At 36.4% G+C, this 17910-nt stretch overlaps 1 pseudogene across 1 annotated transcript; it reads left to right on the forward strand.

The window, feature by feature from the left end:
• Positions 1-14360: 14360 nt before the first annotated feature.
• LOC116549331 lies at positions 14361-15544 on the forward strand (annotated as a pseudogene). Its single transcript, XR_004267810.1, has one exon. The product of XR_004267810.1 is annotated as an actin-related protein 2/3 complex subunit 2 pseudogene (transcript).
• Positions 15545-17910: the final 2366 nt, after the last annotated feature.

The following is a 17910-nucleotide window of genomic DNA, read 5'->3' on the forward strand; positions in this document are numbered from 1 at the left end:
TGGGTCTGTTATTTAGTATATATTGTAGTAAACCATTCTCAGTGTCAACTTCTAATTTGGTAAATATTGATTAACTCATAAACAAAAGTTATTTGGGGTCTTCTATAACTGTTAACACTGTAAAAGGGTCCTGAGACGAAAAAGATTGAGAATGCTTGTGTGGGGCTACTTTGCTTGCCACCTTTAAGTTAGATTTCTTCCCTTTTTACATGCCAGCTATGGGCACAACTTTCTCATATTTCTGGAAACAACCAGCAAGATTCAGGAATGTACCAGTCATTATAGCTAGCAGATGAATGGAAATCAAAGCAAGAGGAAGTTTTGGAAATAAACTTTTTAAAAATTTTAGTTAAAAATTTTGCTTCCAGAACTGATACATAGGTTGGTCTCTGCCCTACCATTTGACATTCTACTTACAATAATCAAACAGTGTGTTATTTTCTAGTAGAACTCCTTTGTAATTAATAGTATACTAGCCAGATTAGCTTGTGTTTTGCTTTTACCGAATGCGATTGTCAGTGCTTTCTCTTCTAATGGTTCTTAATGTTCCTGCTTTGACCACAGACATTACAACTGAAATAGGACAATGTATGGCCAGAAAATAGCCCAACAGTCACTGAGACAAACTTTGTGGTTTGGTTATAAAGTGGAACATGCATTTATTTCCTAACCTGGTTGTATGTATATAATATGTATTTATTAATTTTTAGATGTCTTATATTGACAGTAGTAGCTTAGATATCTCCAAAGTCTGTACTTGTTTCATTAAATGACATAACCTTTCATTGAGCATAGTATTGAAAGATAAGAATAAATGCTGTATTGCCGGGCGCGGTGGCTCAAGCCTGTAATCCCAGCACTTTGGGAGGCCGAGGCGGGTGGATCACGAGGTCAAGAGATCGAGACCATCCTGGTCAAAATGGTGAAACCCCGTCTCTACTAAAAATACAAAAATTAGCTGGGCATGGTGGCGCATGCCTGTAGTCCCAGCTACTCAGGAGGCTGAGGCAGGAGAATTGCCTGAACCCAGGAGGCGGAGGTTGCGGTGAGCCGAGATCGCGCCATTGCACTCCAGCCTGGGTAACATGAGTGAAACTCCGTCTCAAAAAAATAAATAAACAAATAAATGCTGTATTTTTTTTTTAACAATGGATTTTTTTAAGCTAGATTATTATTTTAACAAAATAGTCACTTAAACATTGTACTCCATCACGTACAGGAAATTGCTTTTGGTCATGAAGGTAGCAACTGTCTTTTGCAATGTCACATTTTCCTTTAAATGGTTAGGATTTGGGATCAATATTAAATAGCTTTATAAGCATCTGTATTTAGGATTTATTTATGAAACCCTATGCATACTATATCAATTTAATATAATTATAAGCTAAAAATTTGAAATATTTTCACAGAATGATGTCAAGCAAGATTCTGTTTGGAAAACAAAAACCACCTTAAGTATTTCAGACAGAGACTCTAGGGTAGTGAAATGGTGGCAAAAGAGTTGGAAAACTGGAGGAACCAAAAAAGAAAGATGAGAATACCTTGAAATCAGCAACTGCAGAAAGTCATTAGCTCATCTAAATTTGGAAGAGCAAAGGGTATTTCTTCTGGGAGCTCCTGGAGACTGCTGAATTACTTTTTTTGAACTGCTGTAATAGGAAATCAGGGTCTCATATGCTCACTGAGTCTGCAGAAGTCCAGGAACTCACAGCCATAAGCAGTCACCTGCTACTCCAGTGCCAGAACCAGAAACGAATAGGAAAGAAATCACCTTCTCCTTCTACCTTCTTTTTCCATGTGAGTGCCTTCCATTGACAACACTAAACAAGAAGCCATTTGTCAAAGGATTCTAAAAACAACTTTTTCCAGCTCCCTTAGATATAAAGCAGAACATGGAAGTGCCATTGTGAGACTGGGCATCAAGTATCTGGTTGCTGTCTCCATATCTGAAGGTTTTTATATGTAGCCATAAAACAGAGGTAAATTATCACCTCCATTCAGAGATTTGATAATTAAATTTAAGATAAAGTACTTGGCCAAAGTTGAAAAACCTTAGCTATTATGATTACATTATTTGACCTGTCTCAAATTCTGAGCTAGTTCCACCAGAGCCTCTCAGTCTGTCTACTAGAAAGCAATGACAATAAATACTTATAATTTCATAATTTCTTTTTTTTTTTTGAGATGGAGTTTCGCTCTTGTTACCCAGGCTGGAGTGCAATGGCGCGATCTCGGCTCACCGCAACCTCCGCCTCCTGGGTTCAGGCAATTCTCCTGCCTCAGCCTCCTGAGTAGCTGGGATTACAGGCACGCACCACCATGCCCAGCTAATTTTTTTTTTTTGTAGCTTTTTAGTAGAGGCAGGGTTTCACCATGTTGACCAGGATGGTCTCGATCTCTTGACCTCGTGATCCACCCGCCTCGGCCTCCCAAAGTGCTGGGATTACAGGCTTGAGCCACCGCGCCCGGCCTTAATTTCATAATTTCTATTTCCTTTTGGCAAAAAATCAAATTATTTTCTAAACTGAAATAATTGCCCAAGGAATGTAAATTTAAAATCTGTATCTTCTTTGAATGGGATTTTTTTTTTTTTTCCTGAAATAATTTCATTGTATCACCTAGGCTAAAGTGCAGTGGTGCAGTCTTGGCTCACTGCAACCTCTGCCTCCCAAGTTCAAGTGATTCTCCTGCCTCAGCCTCCCGAGTACTTGGGATTACAGGTGCCTGCCACTGCGCCCTCTAATTTTTGTATTTTTAGTAGAGACAGGGTTTTGCCAGGTTGGCCAGGTTGGTCTCCAACTCCTGGCCTTAGGTGATCTGCCTGACTCAGCCCTCCAAAGTGCTTGGATTGCAGGCATGGGCCACCGCACCTACCCTCACTCGCTTGCTCCCTCCCTTCCTCCCTCCCTCCCTTCATTCCTTCCTTCCTCTTTTTCTTTTTCATAAAATCCATATCTAATTTCTTGACATTTTCAGTAATACAGGTTATACATTTTAGTTGTATAACTTTCATAAATGATTTAAACCTTAGTAATTATATTGTTTAGGACTCATCTTCAATATAGAAAATTTTAATTTTGTTAATTCCCATTTGGGGAGGTTTCTTTAGGGATAACTAAGGTCTCTCTGCAGTCAGGAAAACCTAAAAATAAACTTTATTTTGCATAATATGGAATGCTCACAAACAAAAGTATCATGGTTATCCACCCTTAAACTTTGTCCTTATTATCTTTAGACAGTATTAGCTATTGTGACAGAATTAAGGGAATGATCAGCTATAATGATGTAATCTTGGCTTATGCTAGAAGTTTTCAGATTTAACTTGTGCTATTGCTATTCTAGGGCAATATTTCCTTCCCCCATTCCTGGGAAATTATTTCCTTTTTGATATGCATGGCCCAAGTAAATGTTGGGCCTGATGTAATTATAGGACTGCACACATCCCTGTAACAGGGAAGGAAATAGTGCATTATTACATAACAAATGTGGGTACCCTGCAACTTTTGATATCTTCTTATTTTTTAAGATGCTCAAACAAATTTTTGGGTGAGTCAAATTTTATTCCAAATTACTGCAGACAATAGTATCAGTTTTCTTGAAATAATAGGCAGATTTTCATATTGCATAACAGAATCAGATCCTTAACAAGAAAAAAAAAAAAGCTTTTAACCTAGTATTGGTACTTTCTAGTTTTTGTCCTGGTCTGTTTCAGTTACGATCACCCTGCAATTTTTAACATCTGTACTATCCTAAATACGAAACTCCTTAAAATTCACAACTTCTGTGACCTTCTTCTCTATTTAGCTTCAGAGGCCTATGCCCAAGGACTAGAAATTTTCTATTTCTCTGACTAAAATTTGGTTTTCCCCTTTTCACTTCGCATTGTGAAAGTTAATATGTCAACTCTGCTGGCTTACGTATGACCATGGCTAAGCTATGAGCTGTATGTATAACTATTTCTGAGTGTGTCTGTGAGGTTATTTACAGAAGAGATTAGCATTTGGATCAGTAGATTGAATAAAGAAGATCACCCTCACCAGCACAGGTGGGCATCATACAGTCTGTCGTGGGCCTAAACGAAAAGGTGGAAGACGGGTGAATCCACTGTCTCCTCTTGAGTTAGGACATTCATTTTCTCCAGCCTGATGATATTGATGCTTTTGGTTTTTGGGCCTTCAGACATGACTGGGACTTACATCTTTGGCTTCCCTGGTTCTTAGACTTTTGATGTATTGAAACTATACTGCTGGCTTCCTGGGCCTCCAGCTTGCAGATGGTGGATGGTGGGACTTCACAGCTTCTATAATTTTATGAGCCACTCCTTCATAATAAATCTTTTTCTCTATATGTATTTATATCCTTTTGGCTCTGTTTTTTTAAAGAACTCTGACTAATACACCCATTGTCCCTGATTTCCATTGAGGGGCCATGACATTCTGGGAAGCAATACTCCATTCTTATAAGTGGCGCATGTAACCAACCCCTGGACTAGTGACCATAAAGATGTGAACACTTGACCTCAGTGCTATCATGTGAAATTCCTGAACTTACATAATTTGGGATACAGACTCTCTTCTCTGCTTAGCAGCAATCGCAGGTGTCACAACTGGAGTTGGCTCATTCATATTGCTCCCGTGAAGAACGCCACTTGAAGTATAAAGTGATACATGAAGAACAGCAGGACTAAGAGAATGGGGAGGCCTCATTAAAGCACAATTAAAGGCTGCCTTTTCTCTGAACTTCTCAATTATGTGAGATCATACAATGTCTATGTTGTTTAAGTCAGTTTGAGTTAGCTTTTCATGTAGAAGTTGCAACAAGAAACATCATACATGTTACAGATCCTAGGTCTGGCTACAAATAGTTTCATATTCTAGCTACAAACTCTCACATTTCTGGCTCTCCTACATTCCCAGTTCTACTAGGTGGTTAGAAATATGAGGCAAATGTGAAGAAAAAAATTCTCAGCAACTGATGCATCTCAACCTTTGTTAGAATAAGTAGTTGAAAAAAAAGATAATGACAAGAAGAAATTGCGTGATAATATAAAGCTAGATCAATAGATATACAATGAGCTTTAAAGTTTTATATCCACAAGATAAGAATATAACTTATTTAGGTGCCCATGTAATACCAAAAAGACAGAAAAAAATAAACCCGTGTTCTTAGACTAAAAGGAATACTTCAATACATTTCTCAAACCAAAAATTTGTATTTTCTGACCATGATAGAATTAACTGGATATTAATTTAAAAGTATTAGATGGAACTAAAATACCCTATCATTCATAAGTTTAAAGTCTACTATCTTGGGCCAACGATAAAAATAATATGCTCTGAGAAAATTTTAATACAAGACTAGAATATAAGACATTAGCGTTTTTTGTTTTTGTTTTTGTTTTTTGAGTGTGGACGAAACTTACCTCAGAATATTTGTACTAAAAATGTTTATTACTAAAAATGAAAAGAATTTTTAAAAGAAAACAAGAATAGAGGGAAAAAGTCTAAATATAAAAATCAGTGGAATTGATAATTCAAAAGTTTTATTTTGATTTAAAAATAAATGGAATAGTCTTTGCTATTATAGTCTTTGCTAACATAAAATAGTCTTTGCTAACAGTGCTGCAATGTGTGTTTATAATAAAACAATTTATAATCTTTTGGGTATATACCCAATAATGGGATTGCTGGGTCAAATGGAATTTCTATTTTGAGATTCTTGAGGAATTGCCACACTGTCTTCCACAACAATTGAACTAATTTAAGCTCCCACCAACAGTGTAAAAGCATTCCTATTTCTCCACATCCTCTCCAGCATCTGTTGTCTCCAGATTTTTTAATGATCGCCATTCTAACTGGCATGAGATGCTATCTGAATGTGGTTTTGATTTGGATTTCTCTAATGACCAGTGATGATGAACCTTTTTTTCATTTGTTTGTTGGCTGCATAAATGAGTACTTTTAAAAAATGTCTGTTCATATCCTTTGCCCACTCTTTGATGTTTTTTTTTCTTGTTAATTTGTTTAAGTTCTTTGCAGATTCTATAGAATACTATGCAGCCATAAAATAGGATGAGTTCACGTCCTTTGCAGAGACATGGAGGAAACTGGAGACCATCATTTTCAGCAAGTTGACACAAGAACAGAAAACCAAACATCACACGTTCTCACTCATAAGTGGGTGTTGAACAATGAGAACACATGGACACAGGGAGGGGAACATCACACACTGGGGCCTGTTGGAGGTTGGGGGGACTAGGGGACGTATAGTGATGAGAGGATTGGAGAGGGATAACATTAGGATAAATACTTACTGTAGATGACAGGGGGATGGATGCAGTGAACCACCATGGTTTGTGTATACCTATGTAACAATCCTGCATGATCTGCACGTGTACCCCAGAACTTAACGTATAAATAAATAAATAAATGCACAATATAGCAGCTATATCATAAGCAAATATTATTAAGAATGATGTCAAAGAAAGACAAGTATTATAAAGATGAAAATGAAAAAAAAACATAGACATGGAGGAAGTTAACAGTATTAAATTACATTGCACTAATAAGTTTGAAAATTCCAGTCACATGAATAACTTGGAGCACACCAATCTGTATACAAATAAATCTTCCCTACACTCTGGACTAACTGTGCTTTCTACCTGGAATCTCTTTCCTTGGATTTTTGATTGTTTCTTCTTGTCAATGATATCTCAGCTTAAATGTCACTTTCTCAGAGAGGTTTTTATTTTGACTACCATTAGTTTCTCAATGCCCCTCAGCCTGTCACTCAGCACAATATCACACTATTTTAATTTCACCTGGGCATTTATCATTAGCTGATATTTAAAAAATTTATTTGTTGGTTTATTGTCTATCTTCTCTTTTGAGGTTGTATGTTCCTTTCACACATAAGGACACACAGAGGGTTCTGTGTGTCTTTATTACCCAATGCACATAGAACAATGACACATAGTTGGTATCAATAAAGGTCTTAAGTAAATGGTTTTTTTCAGAAAATAGCATGAGTAGAATCACAAAAATATGTATCCAACAATCATGGTATTACCTTAAAAAAAAAAAAATTCCAGGCATAAGTTTGCTGTCAAACACTTTCAAGCTTTCTATAACTCAAAACTCATAATGTTGTATGAAATGTCTGATAGCCCAAAAAATGGGCTATCACTTGACCAGATAATTATATACTTAGAAAACCTAAAAGAATAAAATAACAAAATTTTTTTTAACTGGAAGAAATGTAAATCAAATGTTCAGATACAAAATAAATATACAAAAGAATACTTACATATTAGCAGTAACCATTTAGGAGATAAAATTTCAATTAAAATCTCAAAGGATGTTGTTGAAAATGCATAAGTTTATCCTTAAATTTACTTAAGTGTGCAGGAAAGAAAAATTTGAAAAACAATACCAGTGGAAGGATTCTGGTTTTTAAATGGGTGAGGATTTTTTTCATAGTTTTTAAAATGCTTCCAAAAATAGTAATAGTTAAAATCATGTGGCATTTATTATTATGAAAATAATATGGAAGTGGTGGAAAAATATACCCATTAGTAGGACAGCTGCTAGTATACACGTGTACAGTGGTTGATGGCGAAAGGATAAGATCTTTTTTTTTTTTTTTTTTTGAGACAGAGTTTCGCTTTTGTTACCCAGGCTGGAGTGCAATGGCGCGATCTCGGCTCACCGCAACCTCCGCCTCCTGGGTTCAGGCAATTCTCCTGCCTCAGCCTCCTGAGTAGCTGGGATTACAGGCACGCACCACCATGCCCAGCTAATTTTTTGTAGTTTTAGTAGAGACGGGTTTCACCGTGTTGGCCAGGATGGTCTCGATCTCTTGACCTTGTGATCCACCCGCCTAGGCCTCCCAAAGTGCTGGGATTACAAGCGTGAGCCACTGCGCCCGGCCTAGGATAAGATCTTAATGAGAAAGACTGTTTCCAACAATTTGGGGGAAAATTGCCTACCTGGAGATAAAATATATATGTATACTTATATATATATATATAGTGCATTCACCTCTTATACGATTGACCAAAGATTGCAAACTGGCCACCACCCTTGTACAATAACTGGGCCACAAATATATATGGTTTGTTGCATGGTATTATAAAACTCAAAAAAATTTACAACAAACTATAGGGTTTTTTTGTTGTTGTTTTTTAATGAGGGAAGAAAAAGTAAAACAGAAGATACAGCAACACTGGACTCACATTCCCAGATGGCAGCATTTGGCAAGAACAGAGGAGTGACAGCTCCCCTGGTGCTCTGCAATTTGGCACAATTCTTCCCACCTCCTGTTTTATGCCAGTTTGTCTCAAACATTTATGTGAATGGCTCCACTCTTGTAGCCATCTGAGATTAAAAACTTCAGTTGGGTCAAGAGTTGGATATAAAAGATAAAACTCAGAAATAAGTGAGAAGAAGAAGATACAAGTGGATATTTGACTGACTCTTATGAGCTGGTATAAGCCAATTCAATCTTGTATAACTCTTAGGTTATTTTTTAAAATTAGTAGTAGCTGTCAATGTTTAGAGGTAGATGAAGTTTAACTACTTTCCCACAGCCTATCAAGTTATAAAGAAAGCAACTGCAAATCAAATCCTGCCACCCATACATCCACTGGAAAGCATGCAAAAAATCTCACTAGGGATCACACCTTGATGCCATCTTTAAGTGACTAGGATATGACTCCCTAGATTCTTGTGGAAGCGTCTCTGAAATCTTTTATGCAATGTATATATCTCACATGCCATTAATTTCATCAATAAGTACCTATTTCATCAGAGATAAATTAGCTACAGCACTTACAGTCTTTGAAATGTGGCCTCTCTGATTAAATGCTAAATAATCACCTTTTTTTATGAGGATTCCTGATTAGGGCAAATGATCTCATATAAAGCATAGCTTAAGCCAATTGTCCCATAAATTATAGCACATTGTCTGTGTCAAAGTTTACCATAACATTGGTCTTTTGCACAGAAGTACTTTCTGAGCATAGAATAAATGGAAGAAATTACAGAGGAAAAGGATAACAGTTTTGGTGTTACAGAATTGGCAAGCTTTTGCACATCAAAAAGACCTTAAACAAATAAAAAGGGGAATTAAAAATGGTTGAAAATATTAGTAGCAAATACTTCCTAAGTGAAATTTTTCTCTTGTTCTATTATATATAATAAAACATGATTCAAAACTTTATATATATGTGTGTGTGTAAGTGTATGTATGTGTATATACATAAACAAAAGATTGCAAACTGTCCATAATCCTTTAACTGTTATTTATTTATATACATACACACACACATATATATATGTATTTCTGTTTTCCTCTTAGTGTTTTTATATGTTACCTTATTATACAAGTATGGTTAAATGGATTTTTACTGAATATGTAGGGTACAGAAGTTGCTCCGGAAGAAGTGCTTTCTTTCACTCTTGCACTCTCATCTTGCATCTACACTATGTTACTGTTGCTGCTGATTCTCATGACGGTGACTCTGCTGGCCAGATTCTCATCTAGTCACCAGTAGTGAAACCTCATCTTGATCTTGGGCAACAGAAACTTTCTCCTGCAGTGCAAATGACTATTTTTTTGTTTTGTTTTTTGATGGGGAGGGCAGTGTTTTTGTTTTCATTTTTGGGGTGTGGGGAGCAGCATGCATCAGTTATCCACCCACTAACCCAGAGGTACCCTTTCTTGACGTGGGTGGATTCTACAACCACTGTCATGGATACTGGAAGCTCCAAAAAGTAGCTTATCTTTCTTCATGGCTGTTGCTGTTGCTGCTTGCACAGTAAACAGAGGTGCTCAGCAGCCACTATGGTCAGTGCAGCTTTAGAATAGCATCTTGGTGTCAGTACAATGCCTCCAGCCACAGAGAGTGAAGAAAGACCCTTCCTCCCCCAGGTAGAGACCCACCTCATTTCTTAATCTGCTATTAACCAATTCCCAGAATTATTCATCTTTAGAGAATCCTTTATTTCATAAAGAAAGAAGGGTTCTGCACCAAGGTTCAACTGGTAATGATAACATTGCTCTACATGGGTGCATTTCCCAAAATCTGTGTTACTCAGTCATGCAGTGGACATCTGTTGTTCATGCCTGCCAAAAATTCATTTCCCTTTCTTTTGAAATGATGCCCTGAACTTGTATTGGGAAAGCTACTCCTTCACTATTGGCAGCCATGGAACTGCCAATCAAGATGTCCCCATTTCTCCTAGCCAAGGGATACACATGTGACCCAAATGATACCAATCAGATGCTTTTCTCTCCTTGAAATTTGGAGCTCATGTGAAATGCAGAAAAAGATGGGAAAAGCAGTTTGTGATGATTAATCCCAGCTGGCTGTGACTGTCCATTAGTTTCTCCTTTCCCCAGAGATACTTTGGCTCATGACTTCTTCAAGACTGACCCTAAGATTGTGTAAAGGTCTCCTATATTCTTCAATCCTCTTATACATTCCTGTGTGCTTCTTAGGCTGAGCTGATTTCTGTTTCTCACACCTGAGGAATCCTAACTGATACAAGTTTTACCTATGATTGCACTTTTATGTAAGTATATTATTTCCCCAAATTTCCTGTTACTAAGTTTCACCTGTCTACCAGGATGGAACTGTAAATTAATTCTACCACCTTACCAATATCATCTGTCTATGTGGTCTACTTTTCTCATGAGATGCTGGATCTACTCGCAAGGTAGGGAATAGGACAGGATCACAGCTGGAACATAATTATTGAGGTCAAATGACTGCCATGACTCATTTTCAATTAAAATGAGTAGTTTCATTTTTGTATTTTATTGGATCAACTTGAAAACACTCTGATTCCTTGACAGAAAGAGAATATGAATTAAAGTAAGGACCAGTGACATGGGGGTTCTCCTTTCCCCTCTTGTTGCAACCTGGCAGGAATTAATAGGCCAATGCAGATATAATCAGAGCTAAGGTTTCTGAGTTCTGGGGTAAAATATTGAATTTATCTTTGGGAAAAATATTCCCGTTTGGGGTTAGAGTTCCTAGAGGTGTCTCTTTAAACATACAGGTCTAAGGCAAAAACCTGCCCATTATTCTTGGAAAAGCAATTTTCATATTTGTGCATTACATGCCTTACTCTTCCATGTGAGTTTTAGAATTATTTTTAAATTCTGCAAAAAATTCTGTTGGGATTGTACTGAGTTGATAGATCAATTTGACATAGAGTTGTCCAACAAAATACAGGATGCCCAGTTAAACTTGAAGTACAAGTAAACAAATTTTATATACACTCTAGTGTCATCTAATGATGTTTCAGTCAATGACATATTGCATACACAAGAAGAGTCGCATAAGATTTCAATACTGTATTTTTACTGTATCTTTTCTATGATACACAAATATATACCACTGTGTTACAATTGCCTGCAATATTTAATACTATAACATGCTATGCAGACTTGTAGCCTAGAAGCAATAGGTTATGCTGTATGGCCTAGGTGTGTCGTAGGCTATACCATCTAGGTTCATGTAAGTACGCTGCATGATGTTCACAAAATGATGTAATTACCTAATGATGCATTTCTCAGGATGTATCCCTGTTGTTATGTGACACATGCCTCTATATCTGTATCTATATATCTAACTATATCTATCCTATGAAATAATTTTTAGGCAACAATATGCAATAATGTTTGGGGCACACTTATATTGAAAAGTTATTATTCGTGTATTTGACTTAAAATTTAACTGGTTTTTCTATATTTTTATTTGCCAAATATGACAACTCTAATTTTGGAAGAAATAGCAGCTTTCAAATATTGAGTCACCTTTTTCACAAACATGCCGTACTCTATTTATTTAGGGTGTATATCACTAAATAATTTGGGTTGTATATCTTATTTTGTTAGATTTATTCCCAAGTGCTTAACATTTCTAAAATTATTGTGAAAGAGATTTATTGCTATTGCAAAGGAACCCTATTGATTTTTGTATAGTTGTCTCATAGCAATCTTATTGTAGTTAATTAATTTGTTCATTAGGTCTTTAAATGTATTCACAATAATATGACTTAGAAATAATAAGTTTATATTTCTTCTGTTCTATTCCATATCCGTTTTGTTTCTTTTATTATTTTACTATACAGACTATAATTTTTAGTACAATGCTGAATATAAGTGGTAATGGCAGATGTCTTATTCTTAATTTAAAAGGAACATATTTATAATTTCATTAAAGATAATTTATTGAAATTTTTAACATATAGTTTTGGTCAGGGTAATACTTTTTTATTTCTAGTTTACTAAGAGTTTACAATTATTATTATCATCATGAATGATTATTGAAACTTACCAAAAATGCTTTCTACACCTATAGACATTATTGTATAATTTTTCTCTTAATTTGTTAATGTGGAAATTACAGTAATAGATTTACCGATACAAAAAAATCTTTTGTTATAGATATTACCAGCTTAGTTATGGTACACTTAGATGGAGACATATACACAAACATTTAAGAGTTCCATTTGCTGAAATTTTGTTTAGAGGCCTATGTGACATCAGCTTACAATTTTCCTTTCTCATAGCATTTATGTCTGATTCTGGGGTGAAGGCTATCTTGGCCTGACAAAATGAGATCACTGCAGGGAAATTTCTTATTTTTATATCCCCTAAAATCGTTTGTATAATTTTGGGTTGATCTTTTCTTTCAAACAGTAATTCCAGTACAAAAAAAAAAAAAAAAAATAGCTGGGCATGGTGATGTGTGACTGTAGTCCCAGGACAATTAGCCTATCCATTATCTTAAACATTTCTCATTTCTTTGTGTTGAGAACATTCACTATCCTCCTCATAGCTATTTGAAACTGTGTAATATATTATTCTTAACTATAGTCATTCTACAGTGATACAGGATCTAGCTGCAATTTTGTTTTTGTCAGGTTTCCTTTGGCGTCTATTTTGAAAGTTATATTTCTCTAAGAAATTGTCCATCCTGTCCAAGTTTTCATTTATATTGACAGACTTAGTCAGAATATTCTTATAATATTTTAATTTTTTATTCCATTATGTCCTGTTTTTATATTCTAATAATATTAAAATATAATTGTGACCTTACCAGGGATTGCTGGAGGTGACTTGTTCTGGCTGCTCAGAGCCAAGTGTGTATGAATCTCTTCCCAATTTGCATTTAATGGCATCATGTTGGTAGATAAAAATCAGCAATGGTGGCAGGATATACACTATGGAAATCAGAGACCCCCTGTGAATAGGAACCTATTCCCCACCCTTAGAGAGAGCTGGTTTACCAGCACAACTCTACCGCTCTCTATTTCTGTCCTTCTTCTTGCTTTTTCTTCCTCTCTCTCTCTTTCTCATCAAACTTATTACAGATTTTTCTATTATATTAGTTTTTGCAAAAACAATTTTTGGTTTATTTTATTCTCTATTTTGTATCTTTGTTTTAAATATTAATTGATAACTAATTTTAGTTTTAGTATTCTCTTTGTTCTGTTTCTAGGATTTACCTTATTATTTTTAATTCTTGGGTGGATTATTTGTTCATTAACTCTTAGTTTTTCTTATTTTGTAATACGTGCAATTTAAGACTATACATTTTTCTCTAAAAACTGCCTTAATTGCATCTCACAAGTTTTGCTATATGGGGGTTTAATTGTAATTCATGACTTAATTTTTAATAATAACCACTGTGGCTTATGATTTCTTCTTTGACTCATGGCCTGTCCAGAACTTTGTCCTTTTAAATGCTCAGATGTTTTACACTAAGATGTTGGCTTACTTGTTTTTTAAGGATTTTTATTATTTTTTTTATTTTATAGCCAAGTAGTTATAAAATATGGTGTATACATTATTAGCTTTTGTTGAGACTACTTTGTGGCTTAGAACCTGGTCAACTTTTAAAAATGTCTCATTTGAACTCAAAAAGAATGTGCATTCCCTAATTTTGCTTGAATTATAATTGATTATTTCAAGATTCTATAAATAGATAAAAATTGCATCTTTTATATTTTCTACATTGCCCACTTACATATTCTATTTACATTGCCCAGGCTGGTTAAGATGATCAATTCTGGAAACAGAGAGACCATATACCCATTTTAAGTCCCGTGATATATTTACAGTGTATATTTGGGTATCTTTCCCTATTTTTAGTAGAGTCGGGGTTTCACCATGTTGGCCAGGATGGTCTGGATCTCTTGACCTTGTGATCCGCCTGCCTCGGCCTCCCAAAGTGCTGGGATTACATGGATATCTCTTTAATTGTCTATTTTCTCAACTGTAAAGTGGAGATGGAAATAGAATCTGCTATACAGAGTTGTATTAAAATTAACATTTTATTGGGCTAGAGCCGGGGGCTGGGCGGGGACCGGGCTTGTCGGTGAAGCGGCAAGGGCGTTGGCTCGGCAGGCGGGTTCAGGCTTCGGGGTCAGCCGCCGCCCTGATCCTGCTGGAGGTGAACAACCGCATCATCGAGGAGACGCTCGCGCTCAAGTTGGAGAAGCGGCCGCCGGAAACAAACCAGAAGCAGAAGTAACATTTGCAGATTTCGATGGGGTCCTCTATCATATTTCAAATCCTAATGGAGACAAAACAAAAGTGATGGTCAGTATTTCTTTGAAATTCTACAAGGAACTTCAGGCACGTGGTGCTGATCAGTTATTAAAGAGGGTGTACAGGAGTTTCTTGGTAAATCCAGAATCAGGATACAATGTCTCTTGGCTATACGACCTTGAAAATCTGCCTGCATCCAAGGATTCCATTGTGCATCAAGCTGGCATGTTGAAGCGAAATTATTTTGCCTCTGTCTTTGAAAAATAATTCCAATTCTAAGAGCAGGGCAAGGAAGGAGAGAACAGGGCAGTTATCCATTATAGGGATGATGAGACCATGTATGTTGAGTCTAAAAAGGACAGAGTCACAGTAGTCTTCAGCACAGTGTTTAAGGATGACGACGATGTGGTCATTGGAAAGCTGTTCATGCAGGAGTTCAAAGAAGGCCGCAAAGCCAGCCCCACAGCCCCACAGGGCCTCTTTAGCCACAGGGAACCAGAGCTGGAGCTGAAAGACACGGACGCCGCTGTGGGTGACAACACTGGCTACATCACCTTTGTGCTGTTCCCTCGCCACACCAACGCAAGTGCTCGAGACAGCACCATCAACCTGATCCAAACGTTCCGGGACTACCTGCACTACCGCATCAAGTGCTCTAAGACCTATATTCACACACGTATGCGGGCAAAAACCTCTGACTTCCTTAGGGTCCTGATCCGCGCACGCCCAGATGCCGAGAAAAAAGAAATGAAAACAATCACCAGGAAGACGTTTTCATCCCGCTAATCTTGGAAATAAGAGGAGGAAGCGGCTGGCAACTGAAGGCTGGAACACTTGCTACTGGATAATCGTAGCTTTTAATGTTGCACCTCTTCAGGTTCTTAAGGGATTCCCCGTTTTGGTTCCATTTTGTACACGTTTGGAAAATAATCTGCAGAAACGAGCTGTGCTTGCAAGGACTTCATAGTTCCCAAGAATTAAAAAAAAAAAAAAAAAAAAAAAAAAAAAAAAAAAAAGAATTCCACTTGATCAACTTAATTCCTTTTCTTATCTTCCCTCCCTCACTTCCCTTTCCTCCCACCCTCTTTTCCAAGCTGTTTCGCTTTGCAATATGGTACTGGTAATGAGTTGCAGGATAATGCAATCTTAACTTGTTTTCTCCCAAGTATTTGAGTTCAAAACCCCTGTCTTGAACTCAGGACATACGGTTGGGGTCATTAATAAAGAAAATCTATCTTAAAAAAAATTAACATTTTATTATATGTAAAGTACTTTAGCACTATTATGTGTAACCTATATTATTTGTGTAATATATAATATGCATATGTAATATGCATTATGTATATTAATATAATTAATATGTATATTATTATTACACTTGCAAAATCCTACATCTATTCCTGATAAAAATTCTCAGCAAAGAAAGAACACAGGGATACTCTCTCAGTCTGATAAAGGGTATCTGTAAAAATCTACGGCAAGCATATTACTTCATGGTAAAAGAACTAATGTTTTCGTCTAAGGTCAGGAATAAGATACATGTCTGCTCTTCTCAAATTCATCATTGGCAGGAAGGACTTCATCGTAACAGACTTACACATCTGGAGTGAAATTTCCCTATGTATAGATGTGTGTATTTGCAAGGCCTACATGCTTACTGTTCAGTGATGGGATGAAGAGATAGGTTATACTCTGCATGATTTCTTCCCAGCAGCCAAAGATTACAACCTTTCCATTCTTCTTTTGAATTCAATAACTTTTGCTTAATTTGGCAATTTGTAGTATGTGATGACTATATTTCGAATCCCAAATTCTACCTAGTATTAACTGAAATTCCATTTTGTGTTAATTCAAAATCATTTTGTTTTGGACTACTGAAGTGAAAAGAACACAGGCTTGGGATCAAGAGTTCTGGTTGGGATCTCAGTTCTGCCACATAGACATGAACTTTATCCCTTTTTGATCTCAATTTCCCATCCAGTTGAAAAAGGGATAGACTAAAAGACCCCCCAGATTTTTTTCTAGCTTGGGGACTTTATATGTATCTAGATTATTATTTCAAAATTGAGCACACATCAGAATCACCTGATGAGCTTGTTAAAACACACATTCCTAACTCCTGTGAGAGAGTCAGAAATTGTAGAAATTCTCATTCCATAGATCTGGGGTGAAACCAGATGATTATATTTCTAACAAGCTCCAATGTCCTCATGATTCTGATGGTCCTCAGACTCTACTTGGAGTAGCACTGTTTTAAAAACTGGAGATTATACTAGTTGCAATTCTGTTTTAAGACACTAGATGATGTATTTTTGGATTAAAACTAGTGGAAATACTCTGGTAAGGCTAAATGTTTTTAAAAGCCCAACATAAGAAACATTTGTGTTTGTATAAAAAGCTAGTATCTATTGTTTTATATTATTACCAGTGTTTCATTGGTTAATGAATGCATGATTAGTTTATGTGTATGCATTTGTAAATTTAACTTTTTAAATTGAATATCTTTTATGTATACAGCTTTTTGGTTTGTATTTTGGGGACATGGGGTTAGTTTCCTTCCTTTCATGAGCTCATAATCGAGTATGGGAGACAGACATAAACACAAATGACTTTTAAATAAAGCATCAAATTAAAATGCCAAAATAGTTCTTAAAGGAGGCTGGGCACAATGGCTCATGCCTATAATCCCAATACTTTGGGAAGCTGAGGAAAGCCAATCGCTTGAGTTCAGGAGTTCAAGACCAAAACCCGTCTCTACAAAAAATACAAAAATTGGCTGGGCATGGTGGCAGACGCCTTTAATCCCAGCTATTTGGGAGGCTGAGGCAGGAGAATCACTTGAACCTGGAAGGCAGCAGTTGCAGTGAGCTGAGATCGGGCCACTGCACTCCAGCCTGAGCTACAAAGCTTGACTCCATTTCAAAAAAAAAAAAAAAAATAGTTGTTAAAGAAAAACCACAACACACTCCCCTTAAAAATAAGGAATATTGAAGGAGAGATTAATTATACTTGTGGGGGACCACATGGAAAGTATTGAGAACACCTGGAGAGAGAAGTTAAAAACAGACCTGGCAACTAAATTCTGGAGATATAACAAAGAGAAAATGCCAGACTAAGAGAATATAAAAAACAGATATATAAAAGTCTCTTTAAAATATTCTTCTGCTTTAGAAGACAAGTAACCTATTGGAAACTTTTTTTGGCGGCACTACTTGCATTTTAAAGTATATTAGTTTTATGTTGTGGAGAATCATTTAAAAATAATTGTTATCTAGGTCGGGCGTGGTGGCTCATGCCTGTAATCCCAGCAGTTTGGGAGGCCAAGGAGGGTGGATCACAAGATCA

The sequence above is a fragment of the Sapajus apella genome, unplaced genomic scaffold (assembly GCF_009761245.1).
Source record: "Sapajus apella isolate SASKATOON/1434 unplaced genomic scaffold, GSC_monkey_1.0 scaffold6, whole genome shotgun sequence".
NCBI lineage: Eukaryota > Metazoa > Chordata > Mammalia > Primates > Cebidae > Sapajus > Sapajus apella.